The sequence below is a fragment of the Vollenhovia emeryi genome, unplaced genomic scaffold (assembly GCF_000949405.1).
Source record: "Vollenhovia emeryi isolate VEMERY1.0 unplaced genomic scaffold, V.emery_V1.0 DF939192.1, whole genome shotgun sequence".
NCBI classification, from domain to species: Eukaryota; Metazoa; Arthropoda; class Insecta; order Hymenoptera; family Formicidae; genus Vollenhovia; species Vollenhovia emeryi.
The window spans coordinates 1,000,450-1,025,297 of record NW_011967174.1 but is presented as its reverse complement, the minus strand read 5'-3'; the positions used below and the strand labels follow the sequence as shown (position 1 = coordinate 1,025,297).

The 24,848-nt window shown below is 39.3% G+C and overlaps 1 protein-coding gene across 4 annotated transcripts in view; it reads right to left on the bottom strand.

The window, feature by feature from the left end:
• LOC105562271 (basement membrane-specific heparan sulfate proteoglycan core protein-like) overlaps positions 1-24,848 on the bottom strand; it is a 216,215-nt gene that overhangs the window by 66,608 nt on the left and 124,759 nt on the right. The gene's annotated exons all lie outside the window — the stretch shown is intronic.

The window sequence follows — 24,848 nt, the reverse complement described above, 5'->3', positions numbered from 1 at the left end:
GAAGAAAGTGGTAACTGAATAATTTGTACACAATTATACATATAATTTTCCAAAAATGCAAAACCAATTATTTTAGTAAAAAGTCTTTCTCTTGTCACAAGGCACGTATGAGAAATGGATAAGAAAGCCATTTGAATGTTTAACGCAGAGGTAGACACGTGGATATAATAAAGTTACACGCGCATACGAAGACGGCCAATGGATCCACCAAGGAAAATGAAGAAAGAGCGAACACAGGGAAGCTCGTTCTGATCGAATCTGCCACGTCCTGAAGAAATGTCGGTACTCAGACGACGAAAGAGATGAATGCATGTAGAGGATGATTAACATTGTTTCGGTCTCGGGGAAGCCCCAAGCGCGCGAAATCCTGACGGAGTTCCTTCGATACACCGAGATTGCCGAGCGTAATCTCGAGAGGTGTCGATGTAATCGAAAGCAGCAATTTAACGTGCTCGGGTGTTATGGCAGCAGATAGGTAGATTTACGTAGTTGCATACACAGGCGTTGGATGCAGCTTCGATTACACGGCTATAGGCGCTACAAGCGCCATACTTTGATCCTTTGTGTACGTTGCATATCTGGAGAGACCCTTCTGCAAATTACAGCTCGACTACAGAGGACCCGGGCTTCATAAGAATGCTCGACGTTTCGATGAAAGCGAATACGTCACGAGTGCTTCTCTATCGGAAAGATGTGTGCTCTCGAGAATCTTTGCGCTATGTGCAAAGCAAATATTAATTTCGGAAATTCAACAAATTAATGAGCCTCACCAACCTCCAACGTTTTATCACAAACGTTAGCTGCATCATCATTTCTTAATATCTTGGGGCAAATTACAATAATATTTGTGACAATATTTATAACGTAGTTATGTCTAAATTATTTAGTTATCAATAGATTATTTTTCAAATATATTTCAAATTTATCTTTATTTCTATATTATATTAGATTTATTTAATTGTGTCTTCGCAACTTTTATCCGTTATATTATTTCTACAAAACTCACGTTGTACCCCGTACATAGCGAAAAACGCTGTTAAATAAAAAAAATGAAGTTGCTTGAATTAAACTTTAACGTCACGGGCTGCCACAAACATGAATAATGCATTCAATTGTATTTGCTATGGCTTTTAGTTTTAAGCATTGAACTAAATATCCAGATTATTAAGACAACTATCTAATGTTTATCATTCATTAATACTTGAATTAACAAACACTAATCTTGTTGATGCAACATCATTTTTTTCCGTGTATAAATTGTAATATTGTACAGAAAAGATAAATCATATGTCAGACGTTAGTAACTGAAGTAAAATGATAGGTAAAAACATTATCGAGAATAGCGTAGACATCAGATTTATAACATCAACTGTATGTCGTTCGCGTTCTGCAATGTAGACCCACAGACAATTAAAGATGAATGGCATCACCTGCGAAACGCTATTCAAATGACTATGCAAACATCATGGACCGTTCACTTTAAGCGCGAGGGCGTCAATATGCGCCTCCGTCCTAAAGATACGAGCTCATTCGCGTGTAGACGTATACCTATGTAATTCACGTTACATTGCGCGTATAATGTAACCCGTGCTATATACACGTTCCGGCGCCATCCCCGTGTTAAACCGCAGCTGTCGATGACAACTCTCTCGTTGTTAGTCACGAAATTACGTTCCAGCGTCGCGTTCGAGGTATTCCGGAAGGCGCAAGAACGTCAAGGGAGACGCGTATCGGCTGAATTATACGGCGGTTCGCCCTGCCCCCCCCCTTCCCGCCGTCTGTCCGATTATTAACTATTATTGCACCGTGGCCGCGTATTCGCAATTGAAATTTCGCAGACATCCTCTCCCTTCGACTTTGCCCTGCAATTTTACAGCTTTTGTCTCAGCACCGTTGCAGTTATCTACAATATTAATTCTCGCATGCTGTTCGTGTAATCTTCTACATGCTGACAAAAATTACGCGAGCTCCAAGGGGGATTAAGAAAATATAATAGACGGGTCGAGTTTTTTTTATACAAGGCTTTTAGACAAACTCTTGATGGATTTGGAAGTTAATAGCGTGAGATTTTAAATACGATTTTACAAGTAACTATTGAGCCTATAGGAAACAAAGTATTCACAAATGTGTGTGTGTGTGTGTGTGTGTACAAATAATAGGGACGTACAAGGCAGACTGTCACTGTGAAAGAATTTCTACAGTGCTGAAATAGTTTCACAATGTCAATTTGCCTTATTACTTTTATTCATTAACATTCCATATATCAAGTCCAATTGGACTCATTGTGAATCGACCACTATTGCGTTGTCGATCAACTGCACGTTGATCTCAATACCATTTGATCTCGGTTGGCTTTAATAATTCTTGACCTCATCTGTTCACCATCATGGAATGTTAAAACGCCACGCTTGCCAGTGCCTGTTCACCAAGTGCAGACTCCCTGCTCGAGTGTTAGGCTCTCTTTTATACACACGTTAGCAAGGGGGTGAGATACCCGGAGGGTTACTAGTTCCCTCCGAGAGGTGACGATCGAGTAAAAACCGACAGTTTCTAGTCGGATTTCAACCCGGATTTTCGGCTCGTCAAAGCAGCACTCAACTCTCTGCGCCACGATCGCCACACATGTGTACATAAATTATATTGTACACACGATATATTGTTCTATTATTTTTCGGATTTGTGATTTAGGAGTCAGTTTTGGGGGATTTGCAAAGACACTCGGAATTAATGTAATTAATTGAAATATTGAAAGATCCCTTTCTTTCAATAAGTTGTGGATTTCTTGTTGAACGTTTAGAAAAATATGACCGTCTCTCTGCTATTTTTTTATAATATGTATTTAGCTAAATATTAAATATGATACTTTCAAAGTCTCTTGGATGTGGATGTGGTTGAAATTAATGCGGAGTTTCCTATAAAAGAGTTCAATAACTGATACGCAGCGGTCGTTACAACCCTCGTCACTCGCGCACGCCTACGTTATGTATGTGTTTTGAAACGCGACTATTTTCAAACTCTACAATATATTATGTGCAATTAGATTATTTATATAATTGCACGTAATTTGTACACACGAGTAAGAAAAGTTTTCATAGTTATAAGTTGAAAATTTAGAGACTTATTGAATAAAGCAAATTCGCAGTCTCGGTAATGCATTATCGCTTACACCGTGACAGAGCCGACGATAGCAGCAGTAACTCAGTTACATCGCGCGCGTATTGTGCATGCATGCTGCAACGTGTCGCGCCGCTCCTCATTACTTGATCGCGCTCTTACGCGAACTCAGAAACTCGGAACTCGGCGTATTGAACAGATTAAAATATAAACTCGCGAATAAATTGTAATTTCGATCCTGCGTTAAATTACTCGTATAAATTTACGACCGGAAAGTTTGAAGAAGCGCCCTAGCGGTGCATAGCGCAGCGCCGGAGTTTCCATTTAATTAACGCTACCGAACTACGAACTTAACGATTCCGCCTTTATTCGTCGTCGAAATTACAAGACTCCGATTTTAGAGCCGCCGCCGCCGCCGCCGCCGCCGCGCGAATGAAATCGCCCTCGCGCTTTTCGGTTATACGGCTTTCCCCCCCCCCCCCCGGGTTGAACTTGTTACAAAGTCACTTCTTTCGAGTAAGTAATACCATTTGTCCGCGAAAATTCCGGGTTTTGGAATTTCCGCGCCGTACTTCCCCGGAGAGGGACGTAATCCGGTCCTCGGGGCGATTTCAATTACACCGGCAGCGTAACTACTAATGCGCCACGGTCCTTCATAAGGTAAGCGACAATGCATAGCTGGGGCACATAGACACGTTATACATGCGCATACACGAGCCGGGGGAGAAGAGCAGGCGAGAGGAGAGGAGCGAGCCCCGGAGAAGGAAACCGTTCCCGGATCTCCGAGGCCCGGTGGCACCGAGCCCTCGTCGTCGCAGGCAAACGTGTCAAGTTGCCTTAGGCAAAGCTAACATCGGGGGTACCTCGAGATAGATATATACGCGCCTGTACCGAGACACGTCAGGACACTAGAGAGACAATTCTAGTTAGTGCCCGGTTTCAACTCGACCGTCTCCTGCCTCGCCGCCCCCGTCTACTTCTCTTTTCTCATTCTGTCCTCTGCTCTCGTCGTCGCTGTCTTCTAGAGGAAGCGGCGATCGCTTTTGTATTCTTGTACCTCGCCATTGCCGGGAGAAGTACATTTCTCGTAGCTGAGGAATCAAGCGCCGTAATCTTTCACGTTATTAAGACCTGGACCAGTTAATGACACTCTATACAATTATTTCGGATCAAAAGGTCCAGCAGATTCAGAGATTTAAAACTTTCGAAAAATGTTTCAATCGATTTATATATTTGAAAGTGTAAAATTTAAAAGATTCAAAGAAACATTTAATAATGCTATTGCTAGAAGAACTTGGGTGGTCAGCAAGTAAAACTGAGAACGTTGTTAATACCTGGACCAGTTAACGACAATCTGTACAATTATTTCAGATCAAAAGGTCCAGCAGATTCCGAGATTTAAAAGTTTCGAAAATGTTTCAATCGATTTATATATTTGAAAGTGTAAAATTTAAAAGATTCAAAGAAACATTTAATAATGCTATTTCTAGAACTTGGAAAATTAATAAGTAAAACTGAGAACGTTGTTAAGACCTGGACCAGTTAATGATAATCTATACAATTATTTCGGATCAAAAGGTCCAGCAGATTTGAAGATTTAAAAGGTTCGAAAATGTTCAATCGATTTATATTTAAAGGTGTAAAATTTACAAAGTCCAACGAGATATTTAATAATGCTATTGCTACGAGAACTTGTGTAATTATTGAACTTGTAAGTAAAATTGAGACGAGGGGAAATAATAACTTATCACTTGATGGTAGCTATATATGCGGCGCGAAGTAGCGTACAAATTTCGAGGGGAGTCAGGTTGCCATTATGGTGGCTGTTGAGCCTCATGATACTAAGCAGATTGCACGTATAATAGGGTAGTCTTCGTACGACTAGCTTACGTCAACAGCTTTACGCTTTACACTCGTGGCGGATGTGACTAGAAGGTATCTCGCAGCCGATTACTGGGTAAAGTCTTTAGCGACACTCGTCTACATTATCAAAGAAATGTTCGCGCAACGTTTTCTTTGCTGTAAACCGCATTTTTCACAACTAATAAGTATTAGTGAAAATTCCGAAGCAAGACTTTTAATCAATGTTTCGCATTTATTGTTACATTTTCTTCGAGATGAAATTAATTAGCTCTGTATCATTTCGTCTCGAGCTATTCACGACCTCGTCGAACTTAATTTTTCGTAATGTCGAACTAATTTGGAGGCTCTTTTAAACTTTTCTTACGTTTAATTATTGTAAAAACTGTGCAAACAGTACGAAAGGGTTCAAGAAATTATTTAGTTTCCATCCAGCTGCGACAGCGTGATCCACTTGAATTCCTCTCACGATATTATTTTAATGAGTAAGCCGAAATTTCTCACAACTAAAATAATGGCTCTCCTAATCTGAACAATCGAGACAGCTCGCATAGAAATTGTTGCAGAAATGTCGGCCCGCAAGGCAATTGCATTTTGCCTCGCGTCCGCGGCATAGACCCACGCGGAATTTCCGCGCTTGCACCCGCTTCCCGCATTTTGTCACGTACATCTTCATCATCGCTCGCTTCAGCGCGGTCTCCTTTCAGCGCGAGGCGTCGACCCACTTTGAAATCGCGGATCGATTCAAAAATATTTTTCACGATAATAACTCCCGCGATTGCGAGAAACTGATTCCGAAACGCCGTCGCGCACGTCCGGTCGAATGCGGTATGGCCGCGGAATATCGAGAAAAGATTTTCCTAGTGTAACCGAGCGTTCTCGCATTGTATCGGCCCTACAGCTGCACATGCATCTCGAAAACTGCAGCGCTGCGTACGCAGCCGATCGATATCGAATATAAATTGTATTTATTTTTTAAAATTATTTGCAGCAAGTGTTCAAAAGATTTTTGTAAACAACGAGGGAGAAACCGCTGAGGGCATTGTGGTGTACAGATTTGCGGCGTTACTGGACATTACTAGTCGTTACTAGCCATTTTTTGGGCATTAGTTTGGGCATTAGGCCTTGCTGGGGCATTATAAAGATAAAATAAGATAAAACAGGATAAGTAAGATAAAATAAGATAATAAAATATAGTAATTGCCCAATGGGCATGATTTTGGTGTAGGTACAACATTTTGATTAGCGGTTTCCTCCTCGATAAACAAGTAGTTAAAGAAGAGATTTTTCAATTAGTTGTTTTTAATCAATTAGTACTTAGTGCGGAAAATTTACAAATTTTATAATACAAGTCAAGTGTAAAATTCTCATTTCATGTGTACAATTCTATAAACGTAAACATAAAACTGCAATATTGTAACAAAAAGGTGCTTTCGACAGTGAGTAAGGTAGCAGTTTTTGACTTGCAAGAGAGTACAGAAATTTGCTTTCGACTAATTGCATTAAACATCTGCGTTACGTATATGTATGCGCATGTAAATTTTATTTATACTACTTTCTAGATTAATAAACAACTTGGTAAATTTGATTAACGAGAAGTAGATTGATATTAATTTAATATTTATTTAATAATTTTATCGTTATTTATTTTAATTTTAGTATTATACTCACCCATTTTATATCAAACAATCAAAACAAGCGGAAATAATTTTCGGCAAACGCATTAAACGTATTTATGAAACACAATGTTCAGAGAGAGCGAGAGCGATTTTATTTATTCTAATTAAAAATGGGGTTATACTTTCTCGAATAATCAAATAATTACCGCGGCCATAATGACGCAAGATGCGCAAAGCGCTGGAACGCGTGGCGATTATCAAACGTCCGGTTGGCACATAAGAATCATTGAACACTTTCATCCCCTGCGCCTGAGTTAATTATTTGCTGCGTTTACCGCATAGCGAATTACGCGTACGGCAGAAAATCACGTTTACACTAACTGCCTATCGTAATTTCCACAACGGATGACCGAGTCACTATCGATCGCAATTTCTGAACAATTGCAGGAATACCCGCACAGTGGGATAAACGCGTGTATCCTTGGTTCCGCGAAATCCGTGAACGGTCATACAGTTATGCGTAATTGCACTCACGCAAGTTTCGACGAATTCACGTGGAACGGCAGGAAATCGAATAATTCAATTCTCATCGGTTTAATGCCCGCTCTTTCCGTCGGAAGGGCCGCGATATTAAGCGGATTATCGAAAACGTAGAAATCGACGACAGTCGGAGAATTGTCGGGCATCGCGTTCCGATATTGCGTCTAATTGACATCTAATGGATCTCCCGGGGAGATCCGTTTCTCCTCTCTGTCGTGAATTTAATTCGATCTCCACGTCGCCTTCGTAATGGATATAAGCCAGGCACCAACGAAAATCAATGAGGGACGTATCCATCGGTGCCCTCTGCCTTCACGCGTGCTCGGACGCGTGCACGTGGCAAATGGAAAATGGAAATTGGACTTTTTCGCGAGTCGCGTTTGAAAGAATATATACGATAAGGGTGACGGTTGTAATTGAAGCTGTTACGAAATTAGTACGGAAGGATATAATATTAGGTTTAGTTCACCATAGTAAGTTGAAATTGTTAATGCGACCTTTCTATTTAAGAAACCTGAACGGTACGTTTCTAGGATAAAGAACCACTAGGATAAAGAGCCTCGTCTTTTCTTTTTATGGAATAACGTGCCGAAACAAATATACGCCCTTTCAAATATCCCAATGGCCAATGTTAATTGCATAAAAACCGCATCGAGTTGGTCGCAACGCACACTTTAGTTTTAGCCTTAGTCAAAGGACCGCGTATCTATATGTAGATCTCGGAGTGGCATTACCCTCCTCCCGCGGGATTTCACTTTAAAGCCGGCCTGGCAATCAAGATACAGAGCTTACGTGCTTGAGCTCAAAGTTACACACGTTTTACGTACCAATATCCATTTTGTTGAAGCCTCTCGGATAGCGGTGTGACTGCGCCGCGACTTGCTTGCAGTTCAGCCCGCGAAGAAAATACGCGGGGAAAGCCTGGCCGACTCCTTCCGCCACGCCGCGTTATCCCGCCGTGAATTAATTCGGAATTAACACGGATCGCAGACGCCAACCGGCAAGCGCTTAATTATCGACAAAATAGAGCGTACCGTAGAGACCTACCCGTCACACTCTGTCCGTTCTAAGAACTTTGTGAATAATTAAGCATGCCCACCGGCGCGCCCGTGCTAAATGGAATTACTAATTCGTCGATGCAATTTTATCGCTAATTGGCCAATTAGCGATAAAACGCAGAGTGTAGAGATGCCGCGGGAATTGCCGCGCTTCAGATATTGTTTTCAAGCTACCTGCATTGTACTCTCCGTTATGAGATAACGATAAAAAGATTGTTGTTCCTTTTAATTCGATTTCAAATGCGACTTTTTTCCCCGTAAGGCCTGCGATTAACGCTGTTTTATATATTACAATGTCTACACGCCTCGATGATCGAACAATGTTGTTTATCCGTTGTTCTATATAGTTCGGATAATAATTTCTTCGGAACATTATCGCATATCTTCTTCCTCCTCTCCTCGCGTATTAGGCTTAAAGCCTGTTTTATCCAGTTCTCGTTCTGGTACTTTGAGCATTTGGTTTTACTCCATCACGGTAGGCTGCTAACCTTGCCGAAGAAAACCTCCCATCTGGAGGGCTATACTTCTAAAAGGGTGCGTGTGGCAAGATACTCTCTCGGTGGTTGCCACTTCCCTTCGGGAGATTCCGAAAAAAGAAACCAGCGGTGTCCGTGGATTTCAACTCGGATCTCTTCGTTCATTTGTTTACTAAGCAGCGCACATTTCTCTGCGCCACACTCGCCACCGAATTTAACATTAATGTCCGAGTATTTAAATTTTTATCAACAATTTTCGGTGATACCAATTTATTTCGTCGCCCTCTTCGTTCCTTCTAATGATTCACTTCACCTAATCTGCTTATCAGAAACAAATTTTTAATTTGCACGCGAGATATAAAATGGCAAATTAATTTAATCGCCGTATTTTCAAGTGATCCAATTTTTTTTCGCCCGCACGTAACCGCAAGTTAATCCGCGCGGCGCGTTCGATTGCGGCGCGGAAGGGCTGAGGGTGCGTACGTACGATTTCCGGTTGCATTGATTTTCGTGGGTCGCTCTCACTTGCGCCAACCGTCATCGCCTCTTCGCGAGGCGGGAGTTCGCGCTCACGTTCCTGCTATCCTAGAATTGTCGCGGATTTCTGAATAGCGGTAGATGTGTAATTTGCAAGCGCGAAACGCACCTGCCTATCGGGCGCGGCGTCCTAAATCACTGCACTGCACAGCGCGAGGGAGGGATGAATGAGTTAAAAAGGACCGGGTCGTGCTGCGGGCGGCAACCGCGTAGCAGGTGGTTGCGCGATACTTAGCGTTTTTACGACGACGAAAGAAAACGAGACCTGCATAATACAACCGCGGCCGCGATGAAGAGAATGCGCCTGATTTTCAGCGGGCATCGCGGCCGCGTTTAATAAGCCCAGGGACCATCCAAAAGGAGAAAATGTTTGCATTTCTACGAGAATTGCCCACAAATCTCTACACAAGGTAATACAAGGCGTAGAACTTAAGATGAGTGTCCTAGTGGCTGAACCAATAAGTGAGCACGATTGGTTTTATATTTTTCTTAATAAATAATTAAATTTACTGACCAAACTAAATCACTTGTATGAAACTTTTGTTTGATTCATAGTTTTATTAATAAATAATTAATGTAAATTTACTGACCAAACTAATTCATTTGTATGAAACTTTTATTTGATCGAAAAATAATTTTTTCGATCAAACACAAGATAAAGAGTAAATATTAATTAATTTAAATGAAATACTAAATAATACTGTACCAAAGTTATGGACTGAAAAAGAATCATGTCCTAATTACCGAATAATGCAGATTCAATAATTGTATGCTCATTAAATAACACTTTAAATTGGCATATCTTTTAACAGAGTTTCAAAACCGTTTTTAAAAATTAAAAAATGTTAAATGCTAGTATATTATGTATATTAATGTTTCAATCATAACAAGTGCAATCATTGAGACACTTATTTTAGTAGGAAAATAAAATTACTTTCTTCGTAATTGAATTTATCACGCAGCGAGATTACAGTGATCATTCCGAAGAATACTTTCACTCTAACATTTCACATGCCTTATAATATAAAAAAATATAGCTATGTAATAATCAAAATATTAATATGTGTATATTTTTATAATATCGTTATAAACCGCTAAAATATTTAGTTCTCTGGCAGTGTATTTTTTTGAAAAGAATTTCTGAACTTGCTGCGGAAAAGCGTACAGACTGTTGTCTGAAAGTTCACTGATCTGTACAAATAAATAAAATTATTGAAAGAAACGAATTTACTAGCTGCCGCATAGGTTTGTGATAAAAACCAAGAAAACACGTATATAATGTCATTTAAACAAACAAACTGCAAATTGAAACGTCATCTTCTTCTTCAATTAATCGCGTTCACGAATTTATAAATAATCGCTGGCAACGTGGAGATTTTGCAAAGTGACACGACGGCAATCTGCAAGAAGCTTACCGCTCGACTTAGATGCTCTCTGCGACGAGGAAATAATTGCTACGTACGAGGGAATCCGTTATGCAGCCGGCAAACTGTTACGTATATAAGGGTTAAACTGTTATGTAGCTATTGTATTGCATCTCAGCCATATGTAAGCCGAGAGAATGCATATTAACAATATTATATAATGCCTAATTGTGTACATAGTACGGAACGGTAATTGGCGGCTATTAGCGTTACGTTATATTTCCCATTGCTGAGGCTTTTCGAGGCCCTTTAAATTCAGCGCGCGTGAAGAAAGAGAAGAGGAAATAAATAATAATAGGTGAATATATAATATATTCTTTTCACCGGGGAGAGTATTGCGATAATTACGGTAATGGGTTGATGGATGTAACGATGTTATTAATAATAATACGTCATGGCTTCCAATGCCCGCCTATTTGAATACATAGGTTACATACATGCGTTGTATTAATAATTATACTCGCGATATTGATCTCAGTTGAGTTGTGCTTTCACGAGATAACTGAAATTACAGGCCGGCATCATTAATTAACCCAAACACGCAGCAGCTCTACTTTGGAGCTACAAAGGATGGATTTGTTAATTTATCTATCAAAACATGACAGTAATTATTTTAACATCCATCAAATGTTATATGATCAACTAGTCCTTTCGCCTCCAACAAATATACGTTCGTGTGTAAGCGCAAACATTATAATTATTATAAATCATTGGAAACCGCATCCAGCGTTTCCGCGGAACACTTTTGAGATCATCTGTCATGGAATATGATACGGACCGGAAGTCGCGCCGATCTTTTATCTGGATGGCTAAATTGTTCGCGGAATAAACGGGCGAACGTCGGCGGGCATGTTAGCCGAATGAATAATAATAGCTGTAATAACCCAAACATGCCGGTACATTTCCGAGCGGGCATGCCGTTGGAAAACTCAGCACTGGAGATTGACCGCCAACAATAAGGGGGAAAATGGATACGTAGATACGATTGGCGAAACTGCGTGCCATCGTCCATTGTTGCGCGCAGCTGCGCGAGTTCTATTCATGTAATTGGCGTCTATAAAGCCCCTGTCAATATCTCTAAAGCTAAAGTATCTCGGATATGAATTTTATGTGAAAATTTCTAAAATTTAATTTTGTGTAAGTAATTGACGAAATCTCTCTAAGAAAACTTCTTAATTAAGTCTCAAGGTAAAATACAAAGTTATTTTTCATTACGTAAAAATATTACATGTTTCACATTAATAGAGAAGTCGACGTCTCGTTATAAGCTGAGCTATGTAGGTATGTAAAAGGGTTAAATTAGAGAAAGCTGAAATACGAGTAAATTAAGAATATTAGTTTAAAATAAAATCTAATTTATTCGCGATAGTACATTGAAAACAATTGAAAAAAAATATATAATGAATTTAAAAGTTAAGATTGAAAGTTAATATAAAAAATAACGAATAAATTAAAAATTGCAAAATATCACGATGATTAAATTTATGTATTAACCAAATCGCAACAACGCAATGTTGATCTATTTGATAAGAAACTATAGCAAGCTTCGAATTATCAGAATATGTAAAATGAAAATTTTGACTATAAGAATAAATTAAAGTGTTCACAAATATATTGAGCCGATGAATGAAAACGATATTGAAACATTATTCGTCGATTGACAACGCGGATGTGTTAATTCCATACACGAAATATCCAACATAGGAACTCAATTAAAAACCTTGTAGTCGGCGAATTATGAAATTTAGGATATCAATTTCACTCAAAACGCTAATGAGTAAAAATGGTGAAAAACATTGCATTATTGTAAAAACAAATTAGATTTCATTTTAAACTGCATGCTTATTTTGCTCGCATTTTAGCCGTTGACCTTTTCATACGTTTGATATTATACTTTTAGATTAATCGGTTGTAGCTTATAAATCTTTCATAAAAGTCTTAATAAAGTGTAGACGTTTGCGGGACATAATCGCGGCATAAAAACAAAGTTGCAAATAGTGAAAATGGCTTGTTTTAAGCAGAAACATAAGACAATTACTATACGAGGTTATTTAGTAGAAATAACGACCTGCTCGCAGGCGACGCGATAGCGTTCGAAAATTAGACTCTCAGGTGCTGTGTGAAGGCACGTTTCCGCATAATTTCGACAAAATAGGTAGGGACTTTATGGGCACCTTCTAGACGCAGGTATATGTCGTATAAATTGTACGGCTGTGCATGAACATGTACACGCTTGCCCGGCAGGGTTGAAGTGCGTTATTCTGAGTGAATTGGAGCACCCTACCGGAGGACGAAACTCGTTCCTTGTATCTTCGCGGGCTGATGAATGTGTCTCGTTAGTCGTCACTTGCCTCGGTAATATCACCAAAATTCGACTATTGCCTCGTTACACCGGCATCGTACGTAATTCTATGGAGCTTCCGATGAAAAGGTGCTTTGCATCCCTTGTATGTCGCTTACAATTGCACTTTCATGCCCCGCTTGTTGCAATTTTCGTAATCCAAATTGAATAACAGTCGTATTCGAGGGACGCGACCTAAATGGAAGAAGAATTGCAGCGAGTGCGAATCGGGAGACAGTTCTACGAGCAAACAATAACAAGCTAAAATGCTGCTAGACTACAAAATTTTAATTACCCCGCCTAATATTTAAACACAGTCACTACTTCAACCTATTGTTGCGTTTTATGTAAAACAAAACTGCTCAAATAGATGTAAAATAAAAATTAGTTACGTAACGCTGAGTCGCAAAACACAAAATTGTATAATACTCTCATTAAAAGGGAGAGGCGCGATTTTATTATTATACACGTTCTATGTCCTTGCAGTTGTATAGTTTTACGATATATTTTCCGAATATTCCAGCGATGCAATCCAATGATGCATCGCGCACGCTGGATGCACACGGTTTGCGTATATCCATGCTGATTCGAAAACCAACCAATCATGCGTACCGAGCGGGCACAGAATCGGTACATCGATGTGCAGTCCAATGCGACGGTATACCGTGCAATACACTGAAATGCTCTAAGCGATTCGCTAGAGCTATGACGTTCCAGGTTGCAGTTATCAGCGTATGCTCCAGCACTTAACCCTTTATTAGCAATACGCTCAGAAATTGCTGGTGCATGACCATCCCTAAGTACATCGGTTAATGACAGTCTGGAATTATGCCACTGCTAGCGCACGTTAAATTATTAAGAATACGAGGGATGCGAAATCGCGCGATAATTTGACGTTAATTAAAAATCATAATAAAGATATCTCTCTGGCTTTGTTACAATGGTAAATTTTAAATTCGCGGCACACCAAATTATATCATCGATTTCCCGTTTGTTTCCTTGCAAATTGCAATTCATTAAAGTTGAAATTACTGTACCTTTAATTACATTTTGCTATTATAATCTTTATTTTACTTTAAATCGATTATCTCGTGCGCGCTTGTTACGCCTCGAATGTCTCTTTCATATCGTTAGCATGTAAGTAAATTTATAATATGGTTCATAATTAGGCAGTTAACAAGTATTCGCGTTTCGAAGGAATTTTTCAGATTCCGAGACCGATCTGATTTTTTTTAAATCTTAAGTTGCTGCTTAAGATATCATCTTTCATGTAAGATTAATAATTATTTTAATAATTATAGCGATTCCATATCCCGCGTAACCTGAACGCAACAATATTTATCATTCAGTTGTGCTTTTATTCCATTATTCGTCTTAATCACATTCGCCTACTCTCGGTTCGCTTAATTATAAAGTGCCACCTTAATTAATTATGGAAACACTGTCGCGAGATTCAGCTCTGAAATAATATCACGCAACGTGCATTTTCCCGGAATATACGCGAATGGCTATCCAGAAGCTCGTGGAGGCACGTCGTCGATACGTCTGCGTATTAAAATTGTATTTATCTTTTCCCCTGGCGTGTCCCACCCAGAGAAGAGAAACTTGGTATTGAACGGCAAATGAGCCTAATGAGAACTTGTCACAGACGAAAAAGTTAGAAACAGAAAAGCTGGCCGTAGGGTGAAAGCGCTCGCGAAAGAGAGGGCGGGCTCTTTCTTTTTTTTCTGCTTTCCTCCTTTTTACCCGTCACCAGCGACCACCCTTGCAAACACCCCTCGGCCACTTGGCAACCGTTCAGGAAAAAAGTTTGGCCGAAAGCTCGTTACTTAGCTTGCGGACAGAGCTTTAGACGCCGTTTAGTGAGTAGCCTACGACACTCTCTTTCCCTCCTCTCGCCTCCCCGTACGCTTATTTTCGAGTTTCTTTTTTATACGACGAACGGGAGGTCAAATGGGACCGAATAACGAATGGTCCTTCGGCGGACGAGATCGATACAGCGATATACAGCTTCTCAGCGATACATTTGGCAGCGAGCTCTTCGGGTCCTTCACTTCGAATTGTGTGTCCACAGAAGTGTAGGAGAAATGCAAAATCGTTGTCTAAGCTAAATTTTATTTCGCACAAAGTGCACGTATATCGCTTCCACGCGAGAAAAGTGACAGAAATCAAAAATATCAATTTTACAGAGGAACGGTTTTAAACTTTCAATCCGCTTGCAAATCGTACAATCACATCGCAGCCTGCTGAATTGTTTTTCCTTACCTCGCCTTGATAAACCTTTCTTCATAATACCGCGATTGTAGTTTTCTTTCGCCGTTCCTTCTCTTTAGCGTCTCTATTTTTAAACGTAATACAATCTTCGCACTGGTCCTGTTTTGAACGTAATTTTTCCAACTACATTTACAACACTTTTCTGGATAAAAGTACACGTGTTTTCGAGTTAATGTATTATAAAAACGCAAAAACTCATATTTTTTTTTACTCGCGTCACTTTTCTTCTGGGACGACATAATTAGAAACATTTTCTGCCAAACGAAATAAACAGTTTGCGAGGATACATTCCGAGGAACTCGTTAGCATATGAACATAATACGTACCCCGCTTTGTAGTGAAAACAATGGCTAGTAAGAAATTTCGTAATACAGCGAATTATAATTTGTCGGAAGGAAATAATGCCTTACTGGAACATTTAGCATTGCGCGGCTATTGTCACGTGAGCGGAATACAAGCGGCGCTTGGCTTCGTGCAAAAATGTCAGTCATTAAGATATTACGAAGAAATGAAAATAATACCGAGGCACGCGAGATTCTAATGCTTTCTCGTTTGTAATCTCGCGCAGTATCACCGGTATATTAATTTGTTATCACCGAATTAAATTACAAATGACATTTCGATACAATTATTCATCGCTGCACTCCAATACACGCGAAAAGTAATATTAATTCAAATTTTAGATTAACTTATCGTAGTACGTTAAAAACGAAGCGATCTATTTTTCTTCAATTTTACCGTACATATATTTATCCAAACTTTTAACCAACTGCAGCTTTCTTCAGCTGCGTAGCTTCATTTTTAATAATTTTCCATATAACCGTTCCACCGGATAATAAAAGTTAAACTTTTACCGTCAGGAGTTATGACGTAATAAAAATTTAGCGTAAAATTTAGTTAAGCAGGGAAGTAATAATTTTTTCAAAAAGCTTGTTTCTAAAAGAAAGAAAGGAAGCAGGTGTTGAAGAACATTCTGCACCGACGTCATCGTAGATCGCACACATCGTAATCGCGAGAAGCACAAAACGGCACTTGCCGTAGCAATATCGCCGCGAACCGTGCGTATATACATTCGCCCGCGAAATTCCGTCAGATGCGCCTCAAAAATTACCTCGTAAACCAACCGACAAAGTTATTTCGGGCGCAATGATATGCGTTATCGGTGCACAGCTGGTGCACGGGTGTGCATTACACTGAAAAAAATGATCTTGCAACTGCAGCAACAATACTCTGGGTATGAAAATATAACCGAGATATATAAACGAATAGTCTGCAAAATCGCATATGTTTTATGCTTAGTCGATTTAAATAACAGAAACAGAATTTCTATCTAAACTGTTAGCGAATGTTAGAAAGAAAGTCTTTCTTTTCCCATCCATTGTAACGTTTGACTGTGGTACATAAACAGTTACATTCTTTACAAAGTTTGTTCTAACAACGGCACCGACATTCATTTTTATTCAACGCGAGTGATTAATATTTAGTCACGAAAGCTAAACTTTTCAGAAGGTATTACTAGAGTGTTGCTGCTATAAATTTTGCAGGCTACAATTTTCTGACAGGTACGAAAAATAGCGCTAAATTTTTGTTGCGACACCTCAAAATCTACCTGCGTTAGTAAGATTTTTTTTAGTATTTATTTAGTAAAAATATTACACGTCCACGCACGCTCTTGACTCTCACATCGCTGAAAAACATGATCTTGCAACTGCAGCAACAATTTGCTGCATACGAAAAAATAACTGAGATACATAAGTGAATAACCAATACTGCGAAATCGCATACGTTTTACTGCTATAAATTTTGCAGGCTAAAATTTTCTAACAGATATCGCTAAACATTTGCGACACCTAGAAATCTACCTGCGTTAGTAAGACTCTTTTTTAGTGTTTATTTAATAAAAATATTACACATTCGTGCCCTTGTGTCTCTCACATGGCAACGATGGACGTCTTATACAATATGCATGCGATACGCATCCGTGCTAAACAGTTTACGTCCCGTGAAACGTATAATGATGCGGGTCCTGGGTGCTTCGAAAGGTTCCACGACGTCGGCGACCCAGGCGCCATCCTAGAACCGGTAGGGGGCGGGGGGGTAAAGACAATTAAGAAAAAAAGCGCGTCTACCCGCGCGCCAACGCGCTGCCTCTTCGAGCGTATGGGAATTTTATTTATGAGCTTTTATATAACATTCCGGGGATGCTAGATAGTGTCGGCGTTTATTGCCTCGTGCCGCGGCAGCCTCGCGCTGCAAGCACAACCCTCTCCTCCCCTAGCCGTCTCCTTCCCAAAGCGCCTCGTTTTCACCCTCGAAATGTGTTGAGGGAATTCCTGCTGGTGGGATTTCGTGGCCGGTTCTACCCATCCAGGCGAAAGACACACATAACTCCCTGAATATTTTGTGATCTGGGCGGAGAGCTTCGAAAAGCGGCGGGCGCGGCGGCGGACGCACGGACGCGGAAAAATTCGTGAAACGAAGTATAACCCCGTGGGAGCGGGAATAGCGCCTTCGGGATAATGCGATTTTATGCGGCCCGCTTCCAGTTCCCGTTTGCACGTTCGCGAGCGCGTTTATGGTGCGCGGCGCATCCTTCCGCAACAGCACCGTGACGCTTTTTACAGCGTAACGCTGTTACTTCTAATTCGCGATATTGCTCGTCATGATAACAGATAAGTAATCGTGAGATCACGGTACGTCGAGTTTGGCTTGGAAAAAGAACCCATGTAGCGCTTGAACCAGATAAATGTACGGTTTACTGATCAGTTACTGATTTAACATGTCATTATTAGTCGCAGCGTTTAGCGTCTTTATGATGACGAGATTAAGTGAGATTAAAGAGTGAGCAATGTTCCTTGTAAAAACATCTTAGATATTATCGAGGAAGCGTTCAATGTCTGGAAAACAATTATGCCATTTAGTTGGGCATTTAAAATATTATTCGAAATATAGAGAGTTTTAAAATATTGCGACAAGTTTGTATTACATTCTCTGAATCGATTCAAATAGAATGCAGGTAAATAAATGAGAAGTGAACTGTGTTAATAAATCTCCGATAAATTCGCGAGGTTTCATAGCAAATGCGAATAAATTTCGCGAGTTTGAGAGAGAGAGAGGGGGAGGGAGAGAGAAGCCTGGCAATATCTTTTGAAAATAAATTACGTCAAAAGCGGTTTGGTGGTTTCATGAGAATTGAATTAAAGGGAGCCATCTATTTAAGAATATCTGTTACAGCTATGATAATAATTCATATACAATGCGAGAGCAGGTCTAATATCCCGTGCTTCACGAATGACTGCTTTTCCATTACGAATACTTAATTAAATAATCTCGAAGTTCCTGGAAGTTTCACCTTTAATAAAGCAAAGCCTTAGCGAAGAGAACAGCCCCGTATAATTTCTCTCTTCGTGCTTTCCTAAAGCTTCCCTATATCTATTCCTTCTACGATAGAGATACATTTCAGGGATGATATTGCAAACATAATCTAGAATAATTAGAAAATTAAGAAAATGCATCTTCATGTCTCGATAATAACTCCGTTCGCATCTCACAAAAATTGCAACAGTTGTAACTTTAAAATATACATATATTGCGAAATGCTATGAAACAATTATACATCTTCTAAGATGTATGCAGTTTATGTGTTTTATTAAAAGTATATTACTCCCCTCAAGAAATAATGAAAGTCGCAGATCGGTTTTTCTCAAACATTTTCACGGAGGTGACAAATGCAAGTTTTCCATCTATTTTTACAACTATGATGTAGACGGATGTCTATCTTATTCCGAGAGCAAACACTTTTCCGCGAAAGATCATGTAAATTTATGAGCCGTCGTTTAAACATTTTTTGTTTATTATAATAGTAGAAGAAACGAGAAGAGCTAGAATAGACTGCTCTAATCAAGTATTCATCTCCAGTAACAAGCTGGAGTTGCTTAATTAATAACATAACTGCACCCGTGAGCATTAATTTTTTTGCGGTGTGCTTTTCTCTCATTTTTGCCTTTTCGCTTCCCCAAGATTTCTCCATGTCGTCTCTCCTTTTAAGCACGTCGGTGTATTTGCCGTATCTTTTTTATGGTCATCGTGCTCGTTACCTTAATCCATTATCATTAATTAAATTTTGCTCACATCAATTTGAATATTCTATGACTTGTGTAACAAGTTTCAGGTGACAAATTTTATAAAAGAGATAACAAAAGAAGAAGCACTTTCGAGGGAGATTTTAAACCGAAAGGCAACTTTATTCGCTCTTCTTCGAGTTAATCCCGTTTGGTCAAATTGTATCTTCCACCAATTATACAAATGTGAAATGAAAAGTAATAAACCGTGCGCACTGTCAAACTGCGATGCAAGACCAAGTACATTAAATAAAATAAAAATACAAAAAATTTAATTTGAAACTTCGCAAAAAAGGCTGCACAATTAAACGGATTTAAGAATAAGTTTAATTAGAAGATGATGTATCAGACATTCATCAATCTGTATATTTTAATGTCTCGTGTCAACGTGTCTCGAACTCTTTTATATCGTACTGAGCCCGGCACAGCAATACACTTACGCAATTAAATTAGTGCCAAAGGAATTACGACGTGTAATATCGCACTGTGTTTCTCGATTGAAACCTCGCAAATGAATCGAAATATATATTAGAACGAAAATTGCGGGTGACTTTTATACTTTGTGACATTCCGAAAGTGAAGTGTTGAACATTGCGCTCTTCTCGCGGCGGCAATTGAATCCATTTAATCCGTTTCATCTCCAATTGTCGGGAACGACTAGCGCTATATCGCCGGCTGCCTGTCGCATGAAAATAGTCACACTCGTTGCGGCGCGAGTCCGTGGAAACGCGAAATATGCTTACGGCTTAATTACTGTTGGCAAATACGCATAAGCGGAAGCGGGGTGGAAGAGAGGTACGCGCGGATTTTGCGCGACGGAAAATTAATGTTATTAACTACACATTGTCACAGCCCGCTTGAAATTCTCAACTTTGTCATCGCTGCAGTTTATTAGTGATAAAATGCGCCGTAACAAATTTGCAAGGCTCGCTGAGTTATTAGATCCGCAGTGATTATTTTCGAAATGCCGTTAGACAAACTGTGTAGTAAGAAACTGACAATATTTTAAACGCACTGGTGGGACAATTAATATGAGCGAGTGAAGTTTCGCACAGCGTAACGTTTTGTAACTCATGTAGTACCGTATTTAGCGGACACGTCACGATTAATATGTCGTTAAAAACAGCACAGAACTTCCTCTGCCTTTCTCACGCAAGAAAATTATAATGTATAAAAAAGTTAATTTGACTCGCGTGATAAATATTAGTTTTGTCATGACACAGGATCAGGTTTTCGTATTTTCCAAAGCGTATTAATATGGAAAACTGTAGATCTTGAAAACACAAGAATATCATTATACGACTATTATTTTCCAGCGTTAGATCTCTTTATCTTTTCTTTTTTTACGGCATAATCGACGCGAATTTACATTCTCGTCGGATTTCGTAGCATAACCAAAAAGCAGGCAAACGAAAAGCGATGGACGGCATCTCGTTACCCCTCTCTAAATTTAATCCACGGCGGATCGAGGTCGCGCGATTCGAATTTTCCGATCAGAAGTGGACACGTATCCCCTTATCTGATCGACGAGTGCACTAGCGAACGACAGAACCGAATAATGAGAAAGAGGGATAGACGGGAATTTATCGTATTCGGGAAAAAATGCTCGCCGTTAGTATCTGGAATCACCGATCTAGCGCGGATAAAGATATATTACGTAAAAAAATATGATTTAACATTCTCGTGAATTTACAGAGAGAGAGCAAGAAAGCTTCCTTTTAGGATATAATCTCGTATTGCTAAGTTACAAATTATTTAAAATCCAGGTCCAAAGACTGGCCGAGGTAAATTTTTCGCAATAAATTAAAAAATTAAAATCATCCGAACACTAACATCCGCCTTGGCTCTTATATCTTTTATTACTTCGTATTAAAAAATCTTATTAGAAATTATTAAAAAATCTTTAGTAGCCATAAGTAATTATAATATATTCATGAATGCTGTTTGATAATTCGCTCGAGAGAAACTATTTATAAACATATGAGAGTTAATAAAAAAATATACAAAATGCATCAAAGTCCCCTCCTCTCTCTTGAGTAATCAACAAAATGTTTACAGTTTCGTAAGTATTTAGAATTTCATAAGCGAAGAGATCGATTGTGCCTCAACGATGGCAAGAAGATTAGCATCGTATAATATAACGAGTACGAGACTGAAAAAATTTCAAAGGCGACCAGTAAAACGAAACAACATTCGCTTTGAAAGCAAATGATATCGCCTGCACAGTACGACAATCGTTAATTCTCACACAATCTCGGTTTCTGTAACAAAAGCGCGCTATTGATATTTTGGAGCATCCCGTCGTCCGAATCGAATCGAATCTACACCTGCTTCGAATTTCCCGGTTGAAGAACCGTATCTTTGTCTACCGGCGTGAATGAACAATAAAGAAGAGTGAAAAACAATGATCGGATCGAATTTTCCAGCTTGAAGTCAGAATCAGATAGAGACAGAGAGAGAGAGAGAGAGAGAGAGCTACATCGCACGATCTTGAATTATGCATTCGCGCTGTGTAAAAGTTACCGGCGCTGTTTAACGCGGATAGGATTCGCCGTGAAAAGATTATAGACGTTTAATCGTAGATAAAGGGTCGCTACGCTACGGGAAGATAGGAAAAATGATGTGAGATACGGCAACGTAAAGTTCAGAGGCCATTATTACATTTTGCTGACGGTACGTAGCTATTTCGCGTAAAGGGCAGGCTGCAAAAGGCAGGAGATGGCAGTATCGTTTCACGAGGCACATCGACCGACGAGATCCGTTATTATTTATTGCTGGCACGAAGCGCCTTTTCTCTCTCGTCATTTTGTCGTGCCGCAGCATGAACAGATGCGACAGCGGGAAAACGCCCGGGCGCGAAACGCCCGGGAGAGGTAAACGAGCGCGAGTCTTCTTTAAAAAAAAAAGAGAAGAAGAAGAGAAAAGTGTTATTGTGAGAGATGGAATCCCGCAGATGTGGCGGTTTGGTTCGACGTCACATAAAATGTTAAAAAGCAGGCATGGCGCTGAATTTCAAGCTTCTCATAAACGCGGAGTTATGATTTTTATGGTTTTATTGTTTTGACTTTATTGCGAAATTTTTAGCGTCTGAAGGGCGACCTACCCTCCTCGGTAACAGCCTGCGGGCCGCGGAAGTACCTTTTTTTGGTTCATTTATCATTCACTTTTGATAATACAAGTTCAAATATTGAAGGCGCGATACGTTTAGCCGTTTGATTCCTAGACAGAGAGAATTTTCTGTTATAATTTATTCTAAAAATTTTGAACAACTTTAGGAGAGTTTTTGAAATTTTGCCATACATTTCACTAGTAAGTGTACTCACAATTAGTATATATTTTACTAGTAAAATGTATGATAAAATGTCAAAAAACTTTCATAAAGTTATTCAAAATGCCACGTTGTCCCACGATCATACCATTTGCAGGATAAATTTTAAGGAAAAATTCTCTCCGTGTATGAAAAAGATACTCTTTTAAAATCTTATTTCTTGCGGTAATTTAAGTGACGAACACGAGAGGAGAAAAGCACTAAATATTTAACGTAATTTTCGTAATACAGAGATATCAGACTAATCCCATGACTCTCGAAGTTAAAAGTGTGAGACAATTGACGTAATACTATCTTGCTTCGAGCGTACAATTTTTTGTGAGACGAGATTTAATTTTATAGAACATTTAGTTCTTACATTTCCTTCAAATTCTCTCGAACATCAAGAAAAGACTACAATTTGTATTGTACAACTGAAAATTCTGTCGCTCTCTTTTACTTCTTCTTATACAGAAGATAAGACTCTACACTTATTCACGCATGGATAATGTACAGTAAAGCGGACGAATATGATATTCCTTTGATACGAGGCCTTGCAACTCTTGGAGAAATTTTCGCATGTATTTTCATCGATCGTCCCGCTTTCTTTTACCTTCTCCTCGCCGTCGACGGAATATATTTGAAGACTCGAGCGTAGACATTGTGAGTAAATTTTCGTTTCTATCAAATGATCTTGGTATACCCGAGAATAATCGAAGAACGATAACAAGACAATTTGCGGGGTCATAAATATTGTTAATTAATATAGCGTGGCGATGCATTTGCACAATTGTATTCGTTAGCGCTGCTATATTTTCATTGTGCGCTACGTCTTTTTTACATTTGCGCTACGTACGCCCATAATGGTGTTACAGGAACCGCGGAAACACACGAGCGGTGCATCGCGAATGCGATCATTTCCGCGAAAAAGCGTTGAGGAAGATTCATGCGCGTGCGAGCAAGCACCGCGTCCATTCTCCGGCGTCCTTTGTTGCACTCAGAATAGGAGCCATGTATCATTTTCGTTCGAATAATAGCTAATTGCGCCGTGGATTCGTTTACTCTCGAGTGTAGGGCCCGAAGCCGTTGTTGCGTTCTGTGGGTTGCATGTAGCGCGGCTTCAAAGAGGAAGGGAGAAATGTCTATGGTAGCGAGGAAAATGGCGGTGGGTGCGGAGAATATCGTACTGGAGCGAATGGATGCATTATTATTTATTGCTTGCACGAAACGCAAGCCATCTCTCTCTATCTCTATCTCTCTCTCTCTCCCTCTTCTTCTTTTTCTCATCTCAAAAATATATTGTAACGCGAACGTTTTTGACGAAATTCGTGTAGCGATCGTTACTTTCGAAGTTTGCTGAACCTTAGAGAAAAGTTTTTAAAGGTATATTTAAGAGCTCTTAGCAGTTGATTCTTCAGTGCTTTGTTCTTTGTACGAAAGGAGATATGTATCGGGAGATGTAAGATATTTTAAAATATTTATCATGTGACAAAAACGTGAATTTCTTTTAAATACTTAAATACATTTCTTTAAAAATATATAACGTATATTAACAGTGAAAAATATTCAAAATGTCGATATTAGATAACCAGTTGATTCACAAAACTATTTAAGTATTGACTCTGGACGTTTTATGACTCGGCTGAGGGGCAAATAGGTAGGCAAAAGGAAGGGAAATGTGGGTCACGCGGAATACATCGAACGAACAAATCCGTTATTATTTATTACTACTGTAGCTTGTTATTATTCGAAACACTTTTTCGTCGCTGCGCGTTGCATAGAGAGTTTTAGATGAACTTGGTAGAAATTTAAAAATCATTTCTATATAAAAATGCTTTGTCGCTGGACAATATTCGCGTCGCTGCAATTTTACCGTTTCCCGACATGAAAAACAAGAGCTGGAATCTATCACGTTTGTACGAACTATGGTTACTAAGTTGGGACAAAGTTTAATTTAAAGATGCGTTGCGTTGCGGAAAACTGTATAAGAGCGAATCAGTTCCGTTAAATATAAAATGTAACAAATAATGAGAAATAAGAGAACGTTTGCGATGGAAAATTGTGTTTGCAAGTTCCGAAGTCACCAAAAAAAAAAAAGAAGTGATAGGAAGCAAAAGTCAAGGGTAGTTTTCGACAGTAACTATATTTGACGTTTCGCAAAATTCATCCACGCTCAA